At 38.2% G+C, this 23700-nt stretch overlaps 1 protein-coding gene across 1 annotated transcript in view; it reads right to left on the bottom strand.

Annotated features, from left to right (window-relative positions):
* LOC137758980 (circumsporozoite protein-like) overlaps positions 1–23700 on the bottom strand; it is a 48668-nt gene that overhangs the window by 11752 nt on the left and 13216 nt on the right. The window lies entirely within an intron of this gene.

Genomic DNA, 23700 nt, shown 5'->3' on the forward strand with positions numbered 1-23700 from the left:
AAAGAATTTCTCTAGTCAGAAAAAAAAAAAAAAAAAAGCTAGATATTTTTAAATGTCTGAATGTCTGTTTCGCGGGGTTAGAAGGCAACATAAGGAGAAGTGGTTCAGTACCCTGGATAGCTCCAGGGAGGCACAGTTTCTCAAGTCCCAGATCTACTTAGTTGCTGGTGTCTTCCAGCTGCAATTTCCCTGTTAAAGGGCTCTGTCATTTTTAAGCCAGATTCATGCCCCATAAAAACAGAGTAGACTCCTCAACCCCATCCTCACCCCGAAACACATGGAACAAATACGCACACAGAGAAGTCTAGCCTGTTCGTTAAAAAGAGTATCTTCTGTCCTGACCAGGGAATAAACCTGTCACTTTAGAAAACTGATCCAGGAAGTCTTATCTCTTGCTGTGTGACAGCTGATCCTGAGAGGGCTCACCGCCCAGATCTAGAGTAAGGGTTTACCCACGGGATCGATAAAGTAGCTATCTTCGAGTTGAAGTAAAACGTATTACCAAACCATAATTCAGTGTTATAAACTCAAATCAATAAATCTCTTTCTGAAGAAGACTCTACCGGAAGCATAGGACCTCTCCATAACATTCACATAAGTGAAGCAACTTACCCATGAGCTATGACTACAAAGTCGTGGTAATGATTATAAAGTAACAAGAACTGTAAAGTAAAATGACACCATTTCATATCTCAAAACTATACAGAGCTAAAGTAAAATACTGACAAACAAAAGAGCCTCATCTTTACTATTCTACTTATTTTGCTTACCTACTGAGTTCCTAAATCTTTGCTCGTTACTATACCGTAGCAGTCATCTTATGGTTGGACATTTATTTGCATAGTTTCTCCCATACTAGATTGCAAATTTCTTGATAGGAGGGATCATGTATCATTCACCATGGCCAATGGTATCCTGGACACAGTAAATGTTCAATAACTGTTTATTGAATTAAACTGAGTTGAAGTAACTCATCTCTGGTTTATGAAACTTCTGTTTTCATAGCGATACGAGTGGGAGCCATCCCAGGACACAATCATGTCACCGTAGAGAAAAAGGAAGAGTTGTTGGTTCTTATAGTAAACGTAACAAAGAGATTTGGGGCATCTGGAAATATTTACCCCATAAAGAATCCTATGAGAGAAAGTAATACAAACCATACCTTCCCTTCTGCTGAGAAATCACAGAAGATTCTATTTATGTCGTATTTTTAAATCCCCAAAGACTGTATTATGAGGGAGAGAAATATAAAAACAATTGAACCCTTGAGGAAAACACAGGTCAAAAGAGATTCCTTTTAAAGAAAGAAAAAGGAGGCAGGGAAGAAAAGCAAAGGGGGAGAGGAGGAGGGAGGGAGGGAAGGAGAAAGGACGAAAAGAAAGATGATGCTGTTAAAAGTGATGCTGGAGAGTAATGAAAGTTATGTCTTGACAGATGGTGAGAAGGTTAGGAAAAGCAGCACCACCCAAAAACTGTACAAGTAGAAAATAAGCTTATTCTTGTTGGTCCATGGATTATATTACACGGAATAGAGGAATGGTGGGTATGTATGTTTGTTCGTTTGTTTGAAGATTACTTGTTGGGCAAATGCTTCCAGGAAATGCTTTGGGAGAGTTCACTTAGGTATCTTGCAACAGACGCTCAACTTCAATAATCTCAAAAACTGCCCAAGTTTTCCAAGGCAAATCCACATTGTATGCTCAGTCTCACCAAATTCATATATGCTGTCCATTTTTATTCTTACGTAAAATTTATCTTACATGAAATTATCAAGTGTTTTAAAATAGTTATTAAGACTTTGGAGCACTCATGTTAGAAAATTAAGTGTTACCAAGTGAGGCTCCTTTTTTTTTTTTTTTTTTGAGGCCCCTTTTTAATTCAGGACGTTTTCCATTTTACTGGGAATCAATTCTGTCTGGTGTTTCTAATCCAGCATGTTAAAAAATCATCCTACAAGGCCTCTGATCTTGTTTAAACACTAAAATTTCACAGTACAGATCCAAATTTCCATAAAAGTGACTCTGCTAGTGAATCCATTTCACTGTCCCCTCCATCTGCAAAGAATAGATTTTTCTTTTCTACCTCAAGAACACCTAATCCTTACATTTTAAGAAACAGTACTTGAGTGCTTTTACTGCCAAAAGTCTCATTGTAATATAGCTGGAATATTCCCCTGTGAGTACTAGTTAGTGCTATTGCTTGTTCACACATGCTTTTTTAATTTCAAGTATGATTAGTTATAGGCAAGTCACTGAATATTTAAATTTGGTACAGATGGGTTTTCAAACTACCTGTGAACAGAAGCCTGTAAATTAGAGGGAGTGTGGGAATATGAAATCTGAGCAGAGCTGTTTAAAATCTGGCTGTTGTACATTATGCTCCCTTCCTTACCTGTAACACCTGCTTTCTGCGGAACCAGAAGTCTGTGTCTCCTGTGGCTTAGGTTTTAGAGCGGGGTGAGCGTTGTAACAGCCTCACCATAATGTCTGGCATGTTCCAGACTCCCCTGTGGTTGAGAATATGCATAAGTTGAGATGGAGCAGGGAACAGCAGAATCTTCAAAGCTGAGAGAGAAGTCCAGAGACCACAGGGAGACCTCAATGCCCATTACAGGCTTAAAGAAAATAAAAATAAAACTCTAGAATAGTATTGACTTGCTAAAACCCAAAATGAACATAAGTATTAAATTTTTACTAAACTGTAAATCAAACCTTAACAAAAACCTAAGTCATCAGTTAAAAAGGAAACCAAACTGTTGTAATTCTAAACCCAGAGGCAGTAGTGCGGTGTGAGATAAAATGCGTGAGACCAAAAATTGGCAAGTTCTGGATTCTTTTTCCTATTCTGTTTCTTCTGAAATGTACCACTTAACCCTCCTAGACCCTGGATTTCCATTTTTTCATCTGTAAAACAAAGAATCTGGACTAGAAAATAACTAAACTTGCTTCCAGAAATAAACAGGCATTTCATTCCATTTGAACTCAAATCTGACTTGCACTTGAACAGTTCTAAAAAGAGAGAACACTTTGTGTCTTTTATAAATGTGTTATAAGTTTCCGAAGTTAAACTCTAGTTCCTTATGAGGGTAATATGCGTTTTTCTTTCAAAACAATTCCAGATGATAGGAATGAGGACAAAGACCTGAAGAAGTGAAAATATATATATATATGAATCTATGTGTGGGTATATGTATCTCCAGTTCCAGAGTACATTCTCATTTTCTTCCAAAATCCTGCAAAGTTATAGAAAGTAGAACATAAGGGCCAACATAGCGGCTCCTGGCTTGAGGTATGTCTCCTTCACCACTCCTCTGAGTAAACCAAGGAGCCAGAACATGTCAGCAGCAAGAGAAAGCTTCCTGCAACATCATACGAGAAAAGGCCCATATCAGAGTCTAAAACTAGGCTGCCAAGAATTGCACTTAAGTTGTCGGAACCACAAAGGACAAGGTATCTGCCGCTCCTCTCCTACTGTATTCCATGGTCTTATAATGAGGGACAAAACTACAGCCAGCCTGTACTCAGAGCTGTGGTCCTGCCCTGGCCGCTTGAAATCCTAGTCAGACAGGCCACATGATGCTAATGGAGAAGTCTAAAACATTTAGCAGCGTCAGAAATGAAAAACAGCTCAAGAAAACCCAATGAGGATCCAAGCACTGAGAATGATGTATTTCCTAATGACCAAATCCAAGTTTGGTCCACTGAGACATAGGCCGTCTCTTAGAGTGAAATACCTTAGACAACATTAATTAATATTGTGAGTGATGGTTGTTAAAAAGCAAGGCAGAAGAAATATTCAAAGTTTAACCTCAAGGAACATGTGTAAACCATAGCTTTGAGAGGAGGTGGCAAACATATAGGTGACTTCCCTGTTCTGTTTATATAGCAACAGCCAGGCCTTACTAATCAACCTGAATTGGCATGAGAAAGAAAACCTATTTACCCCTTTTCCTATAGGAGAAAAGAGCCCTGTGTGTGGAGAACTGTGAAGCCTTGTTAGTCCTTTGGGCTTCACCATTAACCAGTTAGACAAGTCACTTTGTAATTCAAGGCCTCTCCACCCTTAAGAATAAAATTTCGAGTAGGGGTGGACTATCTCTAAGTTTCCTTTGTGTGTTCAAGCCTCATATATTTATAATCTTAGGCGATGGGGAGTATCTATGACGACTGAAAAAAGCATGACTATCCCATAACTCAAAGAAATAAAGTTACTCATTGAAGTTATCAATTATCGTTATTTTTTTTCCTCCTGAAGAGCTGCAGATACTAATTATAAGATTCTTTGTCCAACAGTGGTTATTTAAGCCAGGAAATATATTCTAATCCAACTCCTTCACAGATGAGGAATTCGATTTTCAGAAAGGTTAACTGATTTGCATAATGTCATGCCAGTAAATCTGAATACCCAGATTATGATTATCAACACCAAGGTTATTAGCACAATTATTAGTTTTTGTGGAGTTTACAGAGTGGTTTCCAAACTGCAAACCCAAATCTATTGACAAGCCAGTACCTCTCCTCCATCATGGTCTCGTTTGTGGTGATTTCTTTGTACCTGAATACATTTAAGGTGCCTACATTCTTTCGATTCCTTCTGATTCCTTTTGATTCCTTATTCATTGAGCACATTGTACTCATCCATTCATACCTGCAATTTGCCAGTTTCCCAATTTAGCATCTCTGAAATATTTACTAGTGGGGAGTATACTTCTTTACCGCATCATAACTATGCAAAGTAAGACCTTATCTAACACAAGCCCTGTGGAACCCAAAGGGCAACCATTTACTGCTACCTTTTTGTCTATTGTCTTTTACCTGCATGTAGTTGCTGTTTATGCTTCCTTGAGCGGAAATTAATTAACTCCCTAAAAATCATCATGATACGGCATAAAATGATCTTAATACGTCACTGTGTCTGTTGTCTAAGCTTGAATCTAATTTTCAAGTGCTTTACGTTGATTTGATAAGCAAGAAGAGGCATTTCAGGTTGTACATGAAATAAATGAACATAAATTCACCAAGTGACCATATTCCTGTGGGAGCAAAAGGAGGCATGGTATTTAGCATAAATGAGTGTAAGTGGTGAGTTAGATAAGTAGTCAGGAGACCCGAATTCCATCCTCAACTTTCACACTAAAGGTACAAACTTGCACAACTTTCCTCACTTCCTTGAGCCCCAACTAAAAGTGAGGGAGTTCAACTCGCTTTTCTAAGATTAGATTCATATCTATCATTTTATGACTACCATGGGCAGCCCTGAATACCCCCTCCTCTGCATGTATGGCAGCTCTTCTGGGCAGTTATCTAATACTTCACGTGGCAGCGCACACCAGCCCCTGTGCTGTGCTTCGCCAGGATGGCCCACTGCCAGACCGGCAGGCACAGCCTCCGGCCCTATGACGAATCCCAAGCATCCCAGGGCAGCAGTCAGTAGCAGCCTGCTTCAACAAAACCTAAGAAAACAAAACTTCTCATCTTCACCTTCAGTCTTTACTACACGGGACAAATTTAAGACCTTAATGGCTACTTTTTCCTCCAGTGTAAAGTGCCAGGCCAGCTGGCTCTAAAATACTTCATAAAGCATGCAAAAAGCCCCACTTCCATAGGCATGTATCACTGCACTAAGAAGGGACCTTGGAGAGTTTTAATATTAAAAACTGAGACCCACAGAATGGAGATGTTAGGACTAGAACCAAGCGTTCTTGATTCCAAACCGGTGTGCTCCCAAGGGGAATTTATCAAAGTACAGAGAGAATTCACAACTTCTTACTTCAGTGGATTTTAGTGGGTGTTTCTGTAACACATCATGCAATCTAGTGTTTTCTTAACATTCATGGTGAAAATTTTAGAAATCTCCACATCTTGATTGTTATAGTGAAGCAGTACAGTAATGAGACAAAGCATTTGTTCTCGAGCTAAAATCACGTCTCCTTCACTTATATTTGGCCAAGTTAACTTCTTTGCACTTCTTTTCGCCGTCTGAAAAATGGCATTAAAAATGCTTTCAAATTATTTTTGAAAGTTAAAGACAGATAGCTAATGTAGCATTAGTAGTGCTGTGCCTTCACACATTCCTTAATGGAGTCAAAAGACATATGTTGTCTGACGGTCACAACAAATCTTACAAATTAAAGTATCTCTTCAATGTGGCCTGATATCCCAGTTGGCCCTTGGGCTAACATCCTAAGATGCACTAGTGATCTTGAGGACATTTCCTGCAAAGGTCCTGGACTGATACTGTTCTTTGTTTCCAGGACTCTTAGAACCAAGCTGCATGGAAATATGACTAGGGATTTGAGAAGATATTTTGTTTTTTAAACACGAGTTTAAATAAACTTAAGTAATGGAAATAAAAGAAAGTTCTTATTTTTTTCTTTTAATCTCAAGATGGTACAGGAGAGGCTTCAAATGTACCACTTCCTGGTAATGTAGAAATAATTTCTGAGAACATTAATCTCAACACAGCAATTTAAACCAACACACGTGTGCATTCATTATAAAAACAAATATCAGCTGCAAGACGTATTATTCAATGTAGGATGAGACAACTAGTCCTTAATACCTTACCTGTCTAGTAGAAATCACTACCATGCAACTTATTTTTACTGTGTATAATGTCACTCTAATTTACCTGGAAAGGATTAAATTGTGTTCAGCATTTTCTTTTTAAGAAGCATGAACTCGTTAAATTTAAAAGTTTTTTAGTTAAAATGTTTATAACATAGAATCCTAAAATAGTTTTCTCCTGATAGTCTGCCTTCCTCTATATGTACAAGCAGTCATATGTGATGATCTGACTGGACCTGTTTAGAAAGAAAAGGCAACTCTGCCCAAGAAGCTACTTTGCATGAACCTGAGATGTGGTGGAAGAAGGAAAATCACTGGACTGACTGAAGCAGACGGAGTGATGATTAGGGATCAATGAAAATAGAACAGTAAACTGAGGGCCATGAATCCTGGCACAGCAAACAGGAGTAAATGAAAGTTTTCAGGAAAATAGTTATGTGGGATGCATATGCAGTCAACCAACCTTTGACAATGGTGCCCAAAACACAAAATGGGGAAAGGATAGTCTATTCAATAACTGGTGTTAGGAAAATTGATACCCACATGCGAAAGAATACCATAGACAAAACTTAACTTGAAATGGATTAAGGACTTAAATGTAAGACCTGAAACCATAAAACTTCTAGAAGAAAACATAGGTGGTAAGCTATTTGACATAGGTCTTCGCCATATCTTTCTGGATTTGACACCGAAAGCACAGGCAATAAAAGCAAAAATAAACAAGCAGAACTACATCAAACTAAAAAGTTTCTGCACAGCAAAGGAAACAACCAACAAAAGGAAAAGGCAACCTATAGAATGTGAGAAAACATTTGCAAACTACCTATCAGATGAGGGATTAATATCCAAAGCATGCAAAGAACTCATATGCCTCAATAGCAAAATTTTTTAAAAACTCCAATTAAACAGTGGGCAGAGGACCTGAATAGACAGTTCCCCAAAGAAGACATACAAATGACCAACGGATATATGAAAAGGTGCTCAACATCACTAATCATCAGGGAAATGCAAGTCAAAACCACAATGAGATATGACCTCACTACCTATTATAATGTTTATTATGAAAAAAGACAAGAGATAACAAATCTTGGTGAGGATATGAATAAAGGGAACCCTTGTACATTGTTGGTGAGAATGTGAATTGGTGCAGTCACTATGGAAAACAGTATGGCAGTTACTCAAAAAGTTAAACATAGAACTACCGAATGATCCGGCAATCCCACTTCTGGATACATATCCAAAGGAAATGAAATCAGTATCCCAAAGAGATATCTGCATTCCCATGTTCATTGCAGCATTATTGACAATAGCCAAGATAAGGAAACCTGTGTCCATCAATGAACGAAGAAAGAATATGTGGTATATATATTCAATGGAATATTATTTAGCTATAAAAAAGAAGGAAATCTTGTCATTTGTGACAACATGAATGAACTCGGAGGGCATTATGTTAAATGGAAAAAGTCAGACTGAGAAAGACAAATGCTACATGGTATCACTTACATGTGCAATCTTAAAAAAAAAAAAAAAAAATTGAACTAATAGAAATAGAATAGAAGGGTCCTTGCCAGGGTCTGGGAGATGAGGGAATCAGGAAAACGTTGGTCAAACGTACAAACTTTCAGTTTTAAGAAGAATATGAATAAGTTCTGAGGATCCAATGTACAACATGGTTACAGTAGTTAATAATACTGTCTTGTATACTTGAAATTTGCTGAAATAGACTTTAAGCATTCTCACCACCAAAAAAAAAAAAAAAAAAAACAAGGGTATGGGGGTAGAGGGGAACTATGTGAGGTGATGAAAATGTTAATTAACTTCATCAGGACAAGTATTTCCCAATGTCTAGGTGTATCAAATCAGTTTGTACACTTTAAATATATACAATTTTATTTGTCAATTATACCTCAAGAAAGCTGGGAAAACAAGAACTAAATAAATATTTAGTAAATGAAAAAAAGTTATGAGGTAGGTGTTTAGGAAATATTAATTAGGAAACACTGTACCGACAGGACTAGAGCAGACAGGTACTGCAAACAAGGAAGTAATCTCTCTCTTCTTCTATGGCAATAAACTAAGAGTACCCATGCCTGACAGCAATTCATCAGCAATGTCCCAAAATTCAGATTCCCAAGAGAAAGAACAAACGAATAGGAGAGAAGAGATGCTACGTATATCCTCAGCCCATAGCTTTATCTGTTTTCAGTCTACAAACCAGTTTCTTACAGTCCCCTGGGAATAGGAACATGAAACTGCAGGAGGATAATGGCTGCTTTAACATCTCTCTCTAAGCTCATCAACGATGTGCTAATAGTTCATACATTTAAGCCAGACACTTGTAACTCATTTTCAGTGGTGCAATTGTCTAATAAATTGTTTGAAACTTTAAAAAATCTTCAGTGTTCCATAGAAATGGAAGCCTTTTCACAATAATTGAAACCAGTAATGCAAAACAAATGTATTTCCTTGATAAATTTAGTTTTAAGTAAGCTTTAATTTATATGCTAAATTTTTAAATTTAGTTCAAGTTTTGGCAGAGACATGTTTATTTTAATTGTTGGCCTTCAAAACTCTAGCTTAGGAATAAGCATCTGCTTCTTTTCAATTTTCCGCATAAACTGGGTAAATTTCTTCAAGTTGCAAATGAGGGGTGAACATACACTGTATTGCTTCTGGAAAGGTTACAAAATTGCAGCACTTTTTGTGAATCCTTTATGAGAGATCTTACAGCATTACCCTTAAATCTTCACTAGGGTTCTTATAATGTACTTATATTTAAGCTGTTTTCAAAGAACATAATACATTAGCATCTAGACCTTGTGCCCAAATATCCCTCTTTGGAGCACTTGTCGAATACTCTAATAAATTTTGAACTCCTCTCATTGCTTTATAGAGATTCACAAAACACATGGATCCTTTCTCTAAGATGAAAAACCTCCCAGAGGAAAAGCACAAACCCAGCCTCAGCCCACCTATATTGGAGACCCTGTAACCAATCTGACAAATAATAACATACAGTGCGTATTTCTCCAGCTATAGCCTTTGGAGGAAATCAATAAAACTTTCAGAAAATTAAAGTTAGAGCTCTTGAAACACTGTAGGAGGTAACATTCATCCTTTGCAAATACCTTAAGAAAACTGACTTCTGAGAGAATCCAATCCCTATTATAAAATATTCTTCCTTCACCAGTAATGGCAACACTGGTAAAGGCACTGCTAAGCATGGTTGCACCCATCTGAACCAAGCAGGCATAGAATCTAGGTAACAACGCCCACTGGCTATTAATATGATGGAAACTATCTGTGAATTGGGACTCAGTTGATATTAACATGTAAAACCCCTGAAAATCTACAAGAGCATTTTCTTCTGGGGTGTTTTATTTCGTCAGTTTCTTTTTCAGTCTACCTTTTAAGGTATTACCCAATCGCCATGTTACGTATGGTGTCTAGCCATGGTACTGATGTTCATGATTCCATGAAATGGCATCTTTGCTTTACAAAGTATCAGGGTTATAACAGAGAGAGTGGTGAAGGACTAAGAAACATACTTTAATAGAGCCAGTTAACTTGCTGGACACTAACATCCAGTCAGGAGCCTCAAGTAACATCTCTGCCCAAAAGTTTCAATTGCTAAATAGCAAGGGAATAATACCAAGGCCCAATCACAGAGTAGCAAATACCAGAGGCCTGGGAAAATCCCAAGAGAATAGCTTCAATGGCAGTGATTCTCAAATGTTCAAGGTACACAAGAATCACCTGGTGAATGTGTAAAAACAGTTTCTGAGGCCGATCCTCTGAGATTTTAATTCAGCAGGTCAGGCGAGGTCCATGAATTTATAGTTCTAACACGGCTGGCGGAACCAGAGCTGCTGCTCTGAGGAACACACTTTGAGAACCACTGCCCCACCACTATTAAATCAGAGTCGGCAGTCTTGGAAAATGCAAGGTGATTTGCATGTTCATTAAAGTTTGAGAATCACTGCTTTAGGAAATGAGGCAACAGGTTTGTTTGGTTTTTTCCTTCCTCCTGTGATATCAGGATAGGGAGATGGTGAAAAGAGAGGTTTTCAAAAGAAAGTAAGTGCTTAAATCACACTCTTTGTCATGAAACAAACCTATCTGGCCACCTTGCTCACCTTCCTCAATGAAGCATCACTCACTCCTTCCTTTATCCACCTCTCCATCCTCACTGTACCTTACCTAGGGCTCACGAGGAGACAGAGGTCCCATATGAACTTCCGATCGGCATGTTATAGATTTCCCGGGAAAATCCAGAATTCATATAATTGTTTTTCTAGTCAATAAAAATTACACTGGCATTAAACAAAGAATCAAGTTTGAATTACATACGTTTAGAAAACTTTTCATGTAAATAACTTCACAAGAAATTCACAGAAAAATATTTTTTTAGACTGATTGGCAACAGGGCCACGACAAGAGCAAGAAATGTCAACAGAGTGGCCTCCTGTGGTCACCCATGTCTCAGAGATGGAGGAAGGAAAGATAGCCTCTTGACTGATTTGCACTGTATGTAATTTTACATTACATGTAATTACGTGGACTAAACCAAGTGTAACACAGAAGACTAAACATGCTATCGTTCCATGTGATGAGCCTCTACAAAGAGGAAAAAACAGAAGATGTGAAAAAAAAACCACTTTTTTTCTACTTTAATTTTGTACCTATATGAGATGATGAATGGTCACTAAACTTACTGTGATAATCATTTCATGATGTATGTAAGTCAAAGCACTACGCTATATACCTTAAACTTTTACAGTGCTGTATGTCAATTATATCTCAGTAAAACCGGAAGGAAAAAAAAAAGTGGAAGATGTGAATATATCAAGCCTTGGCAATGGGAAAGGCCTAAGTCCACGTGACTAATCACACCTCCTTCTTGCTGATTCATGCTATTGTAGATTCAGCAGCTCCAGCAGCGAAACAGCTTATCTGTTAATAAGCTACAGAAAGAAGAGCCCCAAGTCCCATCACGCACTGCAGAAATGTGATTTGAACTGGCAAACATCTCCCAATCCACCACCACAACCCCTTGCCTCGCTTACCTGAAACTTTCACACATACCACATCTCCCCAATTATTTCCATAATCAGTGAGCCTACTGCTGATCTAAAACCTGACACATACATGAGTAGATTCCAGGTCTGTTAAGTACCAGGAGCAAAGGAGGACACAGAAAAACACCACATTTAGTCTCATTTTCTCTGAGAAATTCAGTGCACTGCAAGACAGCACTGGACTGAGAACACGGAACCAAGGTTCTAACACCAGTTTTTCTACCAGATACCTTGAAGCAAGTCACTTGGCCTCTTTCATTTCATTTCTTTCGAAATTAGACTACATTATCATTCAGATACTTCCATATCTAGGAGTCTGTGATTATGCTGAGTATCCATGCTATTAGAAAGCCAAAGAAACAGCTACTCAGAAGCACATGGAAAATAACCATGTTGGATGAGACTTAAGAGCTGCAGTGGCACTAGCTCCACACAAGGCATCCTAATCCCAGGTCAGAACTCGGTACTGCAGGCTGCCCAGAAACTGGGGCATATAATAAGGTTTATTCATATGAGCATCCTTCCTAACTTATTCAACCAGAAGTCTTTCATGAATACCACCCAGATGCTGAAATTAGGATCGCCATCCTTAGGTGTCAGGGATTAAAGTATGATCCAAAGAGTTCAAGTTGCCTCCAAAATGTCTACAACTGCATGGAAGTTGAAGGCCTCACTCACCTCGTTCCCGCCACATCCTGCAAATCCTTTTCTTAGAAGGAAATCACAAACTCCCTTTCTTGAAGACAGATGGGTAATTCATGTACAACCATCTGTGAGACTGCCTGCATGGGGCCTCCTTGTTTGAAGACTACAGAGATTTTAAATTAAAAGAACCATCTATGTCAACTCTGTCTAGATGATGTGTTCAAAGGGAAGACTCAAAGCAGCAAACTAGAGGGAACTTTTCGTTTACTTATTTCTAAAAAGCCAAATAAACCCTCTAGGAATGGTTATCTGTCATTTCCTTTCTCAGCACCCACTGTTCCTTCTTCTGGCTGCAGTCACAATTTTTATTTGCAAACCATGACTACCGCCCTCAGTGGACCCATGTCTTCTGTCCCAGGGTTCCTTTTCCTCTAAGAATTTTATGATCTGCATGAATCACTTTGCATAGATAACTAAAATTGATCATTAAAATCTGAAATTAAAAAACAAAAAAAGAGCATGCAACACCCTGTTCTTATTTTGCTTCAAGGATACTCCTACTGAGCTCATGGAGTTGCAAACTGCAAAAACTTGAAGGATCCTCCTCTCAGGTTGAAAGACTAGGACATGAAGTACCCAAGTATGCCACACAGAGTTCAAGAAAAGGAATACAGCCAGATCTTCCATCTAAGTATCAGGAAGAAATCGGAGGTAGGGAAAAGAATTGGGGTAGCTCAGCAGTAGCCTTTTTCTTAACGTCAGAACCCTGATTTTTATTCCGAAACAAGACTATAAAACAGCATTTCCCAGACATTGTCGCATGGAGGTGTAATCATGTGACTGTGTCTGGGCCAGTGACCTGCAAGAACAAGTGTTATGCTGGCTTCCAAAAGGCTCTGGCAAAAGTCCAACTTAATGAAATGAAAATGTCTGATTAGACCTTGACTTGTCCTGACAACTCTGGTCACAGGGAAAGCAGTCTTATTGACTCATCATGTCATTTCGCTCAACTATTAATGCAAGGAGTATCATGAGGAAGAAAGAACTGCTTGCAAATGTACAAAGTAAGCAACAAATACCCCTGTCAACAGTATTAAATTATTTATCAATCACACACTACAGGTTATATCACAGTAGTTACAATGATGGAGGCCACTGGGTCCTCACCAACAAAAAGACTGGCTCTTCCACTTCTAGGACAGTTATTTAGAGCAGGGGTCCCCAACCCCCCAGGAACCTGGCCGCACAGCAAGAGGTGAGTGGCGGGGAGCCAGCAAAGCTTCATCTGCCGCTTCCCATCACTCACATTACCACCTGAACCATACCCCCAACCCCCCGTCCGTGGAAAAACTGTCTTCCACGAAACTGGTCCCTGGTGCCAAAAAGGTTAGGGACCGCTGATCTAGAGGACTACAGGGCACTCAGCGTTTATCAGGAGTCTGTGCTTTCACAGAATCTACTCTTCAGTAAGCCTACAAATCTTTTATCCTTGGCCCTAAAAGCCAAAATCAGGGTTGTACTTTATTATAATCAAGGTGTTTAGGAATTTCTGGTGAAAATAAAAGTTTACACTCAAAAGTGAATAAATGTTCCTGAATCTACCTTTCATCTTTGGTTAATACGTTTCTTGCTAAACAAGCCAAATTCATAAAGGAAAAGACAGGTTACCTCATAACACTTTCTTTTCAACTAAAGCAGTAAAGACCCACACTAACACTGCATTTTTTTACTTCCAAATTCTATACATCAGGCTTCTCACAGAAACTTTCACTTCAGCCAGTGGAATACCTTGCAGGAGGCAGGCACTCAAGAAATATTTGTTAAGGTGACTTGAACATAGTAACACATTAGGTGAACATTATAGGAAGTTAGCCTAAGGGCTCTTCACTGAGAAGAAAACAGCTTTTTACCATGTTCTTTATTGCCAAGTGAAAGGATATACATATATAGCCTTGTTCCCTCAAAATGTACCCTCTCCACATCACTGACATCCTGTAAATGGCCATAAATCACAACTGGTCCTTGTCATGAGAAAAACTGTGTGTCAACTTGAGTTTGTCTGCCTTAAAAGACAGGTGCAAGGGTAAAATCAAACATATTTAAGTGCTTGGGAAAGCAACACTGCTCTACAGAAGCAAGGGAATATTAGGGGCAGGAATTATAAACATATACACCTTTTATAGCAATAGACTCCAGACAGGAAATCAGGATGAGACTGGTCTATCCTGGCATTCATTTCATAGAGTTTAGTTTTGCCTGATGAATATTTAAACCCAAAGCACTGCAGTGGTAGTGCCAATATATGTCATGTTTTCAGTTGCATCTCCTTTCTGGACTAGGAGCGCCCCTAACTATTCATAAGCCTTAAAATCCTAATTATTGGGTAGACCAGCGGCAGACTGGAGTGACACGAAATTAAGGTTGACTTTTAAGAAAATAGGCACACGTCTTGTACTGCTCTATTAGATACACTTTGGCATTTTGCAGAGCCCAAATGAATTACAGAAGAGACACAGGTACTGTTAATACATCACATGCCTTCTAAAAATTCTGGAAGACGTGGGGAGTCCCACATCATTTCTTTGGGACTAGAGACGTTGCCAAGGACTGAAATTGATGATGCATAGAAGGAGAACCCTCCAAAACTAACTCCTCTGCTTTGCTGACCCAAAGGAAGCCAAAGGAAAGAGACTCTCTCACTCCAAGTAACTCCCTAAACTAACAATGTTTAGAAAAAACAAGTATTTTCAAGATGATTCAGAGTTGCAGGATAGCAGGCAGAGAGTAGAAACTGACTTGGATTTGATTATGGGGTCACGAGAAAGGATCAGAAATGTTCATTTTTAGTTATTACTGAAGTTTTTATAAAATCCCAAGACATTCACTAGAACTTTACTAATTAAGACACGTAACCCACACACAACTAGACTACAAGTACTTATAATACATGTTTTTGGTTTTTGTTTTTTGAGAAAGAAATCTCAACTACCAAAGGTTCACCAGCTGCAGGACTTCAAAGGCAGTAATAGGAGCAATGGTCTCCAATGACTCAATTTGGAAAGAAAAATCTCTCACACAACCCACGCATTAGACAAGATGACATATACATCTACTTCAGGACACCTTACATTTTGGATGAATAGCCTTGAATTTACTTCACAGCCAATAGCTTGCCAGAGAAAACTTAGAGTTGGATCCTATTACTTAATACACTAAATCCACAGCTCAAAGTCCATCTCACTGGATAATTGAATATAACTAGCGATGGGAATTAAAACTGAGGATGCTAGCAGCCCTGATTTCACTGTTATTATTTGTACTGTGTGAAATGATTTTCATATTGGCAAGTATGGGATCTCTGAAACTGTGCACTCTTCCTATCTACCATGGTACATACGATTATTTGCCCATGCACGCTCTGAGGGGCAATGCGGTACAATGAAAGGAGCCCTGAGCTTGAGTCAAAACCAGTTCTAGTGCCAGCTCTGCCACTATCTGGCTGAAGACCTTGGACCACACTTTAGGTCTAAGTTTACTCATTAATTTATTTAATAACCATGATTTGATCACAGACCTAAAAGAACACAACATTGCTCAGCTGTAAAAGGGGGGAAACTAGACCTAGTTTATAGAACTGGTGTTAGATTTAAATGAGATAATGGGTGTACTTTGCATCCAAGACACATTGGTGCTAGTCTTCTTCTACCGCAACTATCAGGCACTGTGTTCAGTCTAAAACACCATTGCAGGGAGCACACTGGAAGCCCTCATCTCGTTTGTCATCACTGGGTAAAGCCTCTTGCCTCTTAGTCGGTAAAATCCATGAAGGCCAGGATTTTCTTCTTTCTAATACACAGACGCATCCTCTGAACCTGCATGTGCCTCAGCATCTAGTAAGCACTTAATAAATAATTGTTGAATGAATAAATTCTCTTTTACTCCTTAAAATAACTCTGGATCAACTAATATTTTTACCATTTTACAGTGAGGAGGCTGAATAATGAGATAAACTGTCTATAAAATCAGGTGATAAGGCCCTTCCAATTCCACAATGCTATCTATAGTTGTTATATTTTCCAATAGTTCATCATTATATCATTCTTCCTAAATAATTGCTACTTACTCACATTTATTTATTGGTTATTGCTTAAATAATAGCAAGAGTCTCAAACTATAAAATCTACTCCTATCTTTAAAGAAAATAAAATATTTGAACCATAAAAAAAATCATTTGTTTATAAGAAAACTTTATTCTCACATCTACACATGAACTATCTAATGAGGTTATTCTTTTTTTTTTTTTTCTTTTTTTTTTTAATGAGGTTATTCTTAAGAAACTCTTCCGGGCTTCCCTGGTGGCGCAGTGGTTGAGAATCTGCCTGCTAATGCAGGGGACGCGGGTTCGAGCCCTGGTCTGGGAAGATCCCACATGCCATGGAGCAACTGGGCCTGTGAGCCACAATTACCGAGCCTGCGCGTCTGGAGCCTGTTCGTCTGGAGCCTGTTCTCCGCAACAAGAGAGGCCGCGATAGTGTAAGGCCCGCGCACCGCGATGAGGAGTGGCCCCCGCTTGCCGCAACTAGAGAAAGCCCTCGCACAGAAACGAAGACCCAACACAGCCATAAATAAATAAATAAATAAATAAATAAACAAACAAACAAATAAATAAATAACTGATTGAAGGACTTTAAAAAAAAAAAAAAAGAAACTCTTCCAAGTAGTTTTCCCAACCTAAACTTCCATATACTTTTCCCCAAATAAGAAGCGAAATAAACAGTCAGTCAAGAGTGATATTAAAAACATGGGGGCAATCCTGTCCCTAAAACATTTCTTCACCAAAATTTGGATTCTTTCACTTTAAGAGCAGCAAGATCATCTTTTTTACTATCTTTCAGAAGATAACTGTAGCTTCCCTAGTCTGGGGCCCTAAATGAGAAAGACCTGGGTTAGATGCAGCCAATGTCACAGGGTCTCCTGGCTCTGAATCAGTATTTTCACACACTCCCAATCATAAATGCCCCAGAGACCTCCTATCCCCAAAACTGACACTGCTGTATCTCAAGTTCAGGTTTACAGAATGATGGCCTCCTCCAAGGCCTTCCTTAGAAAACGTATTCCCAAATTTGCCATCTCACCTCATGCTTCCTTCTCCAAAAGCAGCCTACTCTTTACCACTCATAAGTCTTCTCTTCTAAAGGGCTCAATGTATATTGGGGCACTCAGCAGATATTACACTCTACTCCATCAAAAGGATCTCATAAATTTGTTTTAATTGAGTAATTAACATTCCTCTAGACTCGCAGAAGTGTTGAGGGCAAAGTCATAACGCTTTTAATGGCAAAATCAAACTGTAAGCCCAGGTCAGACTTCACATCTAATGCTGTTGCTGGCAGACCCAGTGATTTTGAGACCGAGCAAGATGATTTTATCATTAAGGCATCACCACTGCTGTGCAGGGAATTTCTCTTTCATTACACCTCAGCTCCCTCCCACCTCAAAACGCTGTGTAGAGTTCTAACGTACTCTGAAACCACAGTAACTTATGACAGGGCAGCCATCATGATGACCTGTAAGTCATCAAGATACGTATCAACCACTGGCTATGTTATTAATACTTGAAGTATCAAATTTGCTAAGGAAGCAAAAAGGAGCTTCATTCTTCCTCAAGGGGAATCAGAAACCAGTATGTTCAAGAGAGGATTTCCATAGGAAAACCGCCCCTGCCTCAGACAGCACCTACCATCAACATGTTTATGGGCAAACACAGTATCAGAAAAACATGCTGTGAGTCTTAGAAACAGCATATGCCTCATTTCATACGGGCTGCTATGGTGCTAGGCATTGTTTTTTGGTTTTGTTTTTTTTACTGCATTTCAGAGAAATAACCGTAAAATGAAGGTCTATAACCAGCATATAACACAATAAACAACAGCATCAACTTCTGCACCCTTTTTGTGAATGGTTTCCCTATGCTTTAATTGAAAATGTAAGTTTTAATATGCTTTGTGTTTTCTCTCAAAATAGTTTGGGACCAATTCTATTCTAAGACTTCTGTATTTACCATCTCCATCCAAGGTCCAAAGATTACAGAATTTACAAATGAAGGACACCCCCTACACACACACACACACACACACACACACACACAAGTCAGTAATAGAGGAGCTATGACAACAAAATTCCTGAATGACAGAAAGAAACACAGAGGACAGTGGCTTGAAACAGCAATGGTGGTCACCACAAGCTTTGTCCTAGAGTTCAGCTCAGGTCTTTCTGAAAGCCTGGACCAAAAATTCACCAAAACAAGAAGCAGTAACACAGTTCACATAACTTTCCTGAGCTTAAATGTATAATAGATCCGGGTAACTGTCCAACCTAGGTTGTATCTTCAGGGAATCTCAAACTCTCATAAAAAACCAAGGTTTCTGGCTCAAGGAAAGGCTTAAAGTTAGAGATGAGCATTGTTAAATCACTGGTTCCTATTCACATTTCAACCCTTGAAATAACGCTTCACTACTTGTCTCAGTCACCAGCGACTCTAGTCTGTCTTGAGAAAGCTCACACGCCTCCCTGGACTCAGCCATCTCCTTCTCACCGACAGGTCAGGTCCAATACAACCAAAGCTTAATTCACTTCAAAAGATATGTGAACTATTATTCAAGGACAGTAGCTGTCTGTTTACAGAAGCTTCATCCACATCAAGGCAGCTGAGTTTGTGAGCTTGATTTTTGTATTCTTCTTTCATTCTGTCAAAATTCAAGCTTACAGATATTTCTGCTTTCAGTCTATTCTTTAATAAATGTCCCGCTCAGTGTAAGACAGGACTCAGAGTTTCAATGACATAACTGTATATTTTCCCAAGAAAACTGTTTATGTACCTTTCCATAAATGTTTTAACTTTTTCACCTAGAATATAAAATCCTTGAAGAAAATGTCTGTCTTCTATAGTTTAGCAAGATACATGCTCAACACAATTTCCAAATCACCTTTAGTACCAATTTTAACCATGAAGAACACTGAAAATTCTACTGTAAATTATCAAATATATGGTAGCAAATATATAAATGAAATTCTTCTGTCATTTAGTACAAAGAAGAGAGATACAAATATAGGATAATTTCTCAAATGAGTTTCAACTACTTAATGTGCTACTTTAAAGCATATTCACAAACAATAGAAATAATCAATCTGAAGAACTGGATTCATCTCTATACACAGGGGACATTTTTATACAGTTTCTCGAAGAATTAGCCACACAAGCACAATAGGTACCATAAAAATTAAAAGAAAGTAACTGCATTAAAAATACTTCAGTTTATTAAAAGGAACGGTTCCTATTTTATATGTATACACATCTATTTTTATAGAAAAGAACACATCTATTTTTATTCTAATTTCCATGACTCACTCCCCACCCATTCACCGATGAGATAGATAACAGTTGATCCTATTTTTCACCTTTTAAGTTATTCTACCTGGAGAAATAAAATTCATCACTGTCCCATGTTATTTTCCCTCCCCTTTGGACATTTATCCACTAAATAAACATCTACTACCCACTGCTGTTAAGCAGTGTGCTGGGTCCTGGGGCTCCATCCCAGTCTCCTCCGCTGGTTTCCCCTATTTGCCCCAATTTCTAAGCGCTGAAGTGTCCCAGGACTCAGCCCTGTCTCATCCTCAAGTCAGTCTACACATGCTCACTTGGTGGTCTCAGCTAGTCTCCTGGTCTAATTAGCATCTATCCTATGCTGACCACCCCCATATTTATATATACTGCAGACCTCTTTCCTGGGCTCCAGTTTCACATATGGACTCACCAACTCATCCTCTGCCAATAGATGTTTTACAGATCTCGAACGTTTAACAGGCCCAACTAACTCCAGATCTTCTCCACCAAACCTCCTTTCAAAGGATGAACTTGATGACAACTTCGTCCTTCTAGTTAGTTAGGCTGAAATCCTTGAAATCATCCTGACACCTCTTTCTGTCATACCCCACATCCAAGCTATCAACAAACCTCTCTTGGAAGGCTGGCCAAGGAGACACTTTGACGTAAGCTTCTGCCCAATCCTGACGCCTCTGCCTCCCTCCCACTGTGTTGTTCCCAAGGGCACATGCTTACAAGTATTCTACACACTAAACCCTGTCTGAGTCTACTTCCCAAATGATCCAAATGCTTCAAGTCTTCACTACAAACATCCATTACAATATTGTGCATACAACAGCTTATCCCTACTAGAAATAAAACAAAGGATGATTTTAGCTGATCTATGTGTAGAATCATATAGTTATAGATTCAGAGATTAAGGATATTTCTTGTCTTCTTTACAAGGACACTGAATGCCTCATGCTGCCTTACTACTCTTTTTGTTTATCCTCCATGCAGCAATGAAAGGCTTTAAATAAATCTTATCCATTCAAGTCCAACTGGTATTTTTTCTTTCTCTTCCCTGAGGAGCATCTTTTTTCTACACTACCACTTCTCTATTACTTCAGTTATTCACTGCATTTAGTTGTTTATCTTATTTTTTTCAGAAATATTCCTTCATAACAAGGAGGTGCTAAAAACCTCATTTCACAAGTAGGTATGAAAAAGAAATATCTGGAACACCTTTCCTAAAAAGAAATCTAAAGGTAGCTAATTTAGTACATAAGCCTTTAGGAAAGCATTAGAAGAAAGTAAGACAAAGTCAAATATTAACAATTTACTGAACATAAATTCTCATTACACAAAATAGTATCTCTCCTTATAACTTCAAAATATTAATAGGGCAACACAGCAAAATATCAAGGGTCAGATGCAGCTAGACTACAAAATGTTATGTTTTTATTTTAGAAGTATGATTTTTATTATTGCTGAAACGAGAATTTTAGAAAAAAAACTACCATCAGTTTCTTAACATGTAATTTATTTGTAAAAGTCAACCAAAACAATCTGAATTCAATCATCAGCTCAGGAAGCAGATTCCATGACATTTTTTTCCCCTAAATGCTAAATGACACAGGCAGCGATAAAATATGCAGAGAAAGAACCATGTCACAGAAGATGTGACAATTTTGATAAATGATGATAAACTGTGATGTAGAACAGCCGTTTGTAAGCTGCTGTTTTCAAAAACATGTATTTTAATGATAATTTTTGCCAAATATCATTTTAGAGAGATAGTCTGTAATAAAACCATTGACAAACAAAATTGGTACCTTATTATAAATTAGAACAGAAATGTATTTAAGTTTTCAGCAAACTTGTAATTTTGCTTTAAATGAGAATGCATTTTAGATCCAGTCAGTTCCTTACAATGTTAAACACAGTCATCATCTGACCCAGAAATCCCACTCCGAGGTATAAAACAGAAATTAAAACATACTTTCACACAAACCCTTGAACATGAATGTTCATACATGCAACACAATTCATAAAAGACAAGAAGTGCAAACAACCCAAATGTCCATCAAGTGACATATAATATCAATAGAACAGAATATCATTCAGCAATAAGAAGGAATAAAGTACTGATACATGCTACAATACGGATGAACCTTGAAAATATTATATTAAGGAAGCCAGTCACAAGAGGCTACATATCATTATGTTTATATGAAATATAAATTCTATTTATATGAAATGCCCAGAATAGGCAAATCCATAGAAATAAGATGTAGATAAGTGGTTGCCTAGGGTTGAGAGTGTAGAGGGAATGGAGAATAATTGCTAATGGATATAGGGTTGCTTTCTGGGGTAATGAAATGTTCTAGAATTGTGCACCGTGATGGCTGCACAACTCTCTGGCTATCCACAACCTCTGAATTGTACACTTTAAGTGGGTGAACTGTATGTGAACTACATCTCAAAAAAGCTATTTAAAATGCCAGTTAAAAAGGCCAGTCATGGGCGTTCCTGGTGGCGCAGTGGTATAGAATCCACTTGCCAATGCAGGGGACACGGGTTCGAGCCCTGGTCCAGGAAGATCTCACATGCTGCGGAGCAACTAAGCCCACGAGCCACAACTACTGAGCCCAAGTGCCACAACTACTGAAGCCCGCGCGCCTAGAGCCCACGCACCGCAATGAAGAGTAGTCCCCGCTCGCTGCAACTAGAGAAAGCCCACGCACAGCAACAAAGACCCAACGCAGCCAAAAATAAATAAATAAATAAATTTACTTTTTAACAAAAGGGCCGGTCATGTTGTAGGTGTTTATAACTTGTATAGACTTTTCAAAGTCTAAATCCCTAATTATCAAAATATGTTTCTTACTGTCCACAAACCTCATTTCATTTCCTTACATAAAACCATCTGCCTATTCCACTATAAATACTACACGTAGTGAAAGAAAGTGCTTCTAAAATTAAATCATGTTTTCAAAACAGGTTTCTCCTTAATATATTTAATTTTAATGATTCGCATGTGCATTATCCACACTTTCCATTAACTATGGTTAAATTTTCAATCTCAGATAAGTATCCCCCAATACAAAAGCACAGTAACAGGCCATTCCTCTCCCAACACAAGCTGTGTGGACTAAATTTTTAACGTATTAGCTTGAATTTTAAAAAGCAAAATTAAGGAGGCAGATCTGTAAGAAAAGCAAGCATATGAAGTCTCAGAATTTTAGAATGGAAAATATTTTCAAGATTGATCCTCTTCAGGACTACCGAAACTTTAATATCTAAGAACTAACCCCAGGAATTTTGTGATATTCTCGTATCACCTTACTTTTTAAATTTTTATTGGAGTATAGTTGATTTACAATGCTGTTACTTTCTGCTATACATACCTTACTATTTTGCCTTATTATTTATATTTACATTAAGTTGATTCCTTTCCTTTTTTTTTTTTTTTAACTTAGCAGCGTATGACACAACATCAGTGAACTTAGGGGTTTGGTAAGCTATCTGTACTAGTCTAACAAACATTACAATAAATAAAATTTTAAATGGTGATGTGTCTATCACTTAAAAACATCTTGCACATGATCAGTACTACATCTACCACACTTTGGGAAACACTGATCTAGTTTTAGCTTCTAATTTTATGGGTGAGAAAGTTGAACTTCCTGGTGACTCTCAAAAGTCTGTGCACATCAGAACCTCCTGGAGGGTTTGTGTTAAAATAGAGAGTGCCGGGCTCTTCCCCAAGAGCGTAGGTCTGGGGTAAGGTCTGAGAATTTACGTTTCTAACAAATATCTAAGTGGTACTAATGCTGCTGGCCCAGGGACCGCCCTTCAAAAACCACTGACCAAAACCTACTAACCCCAAATTAGTCAGACCAGAATTTAAACTAGAACCCAATCTTCTCTTAGATGCTCTTATAATTATATGCTCTATCAAACATGTTTAATGTTGCTGAATTTTATTCACCTTTCACTTAATTTTACTCTTTTCAATAAAGGTGATTATTAAATGCTAAAG

The sequence above is a fragment of the Eschrichtius robustus genome, chromosome 2 (assembly GCF_028021215.1).
Source record: "Eschrichtius robustus isolate mEscRob2 chromosome 2, mEscRob2.pri, whole genome shotgun sequence".
Taxonomy (NCBI): domain Eukaryota; kingdom Metazoa; phylum Chordata; class Mammalia; order Artiodactyla; family Eschrichtiidae; genus Eschrichtius; species Eschrichtius robustus.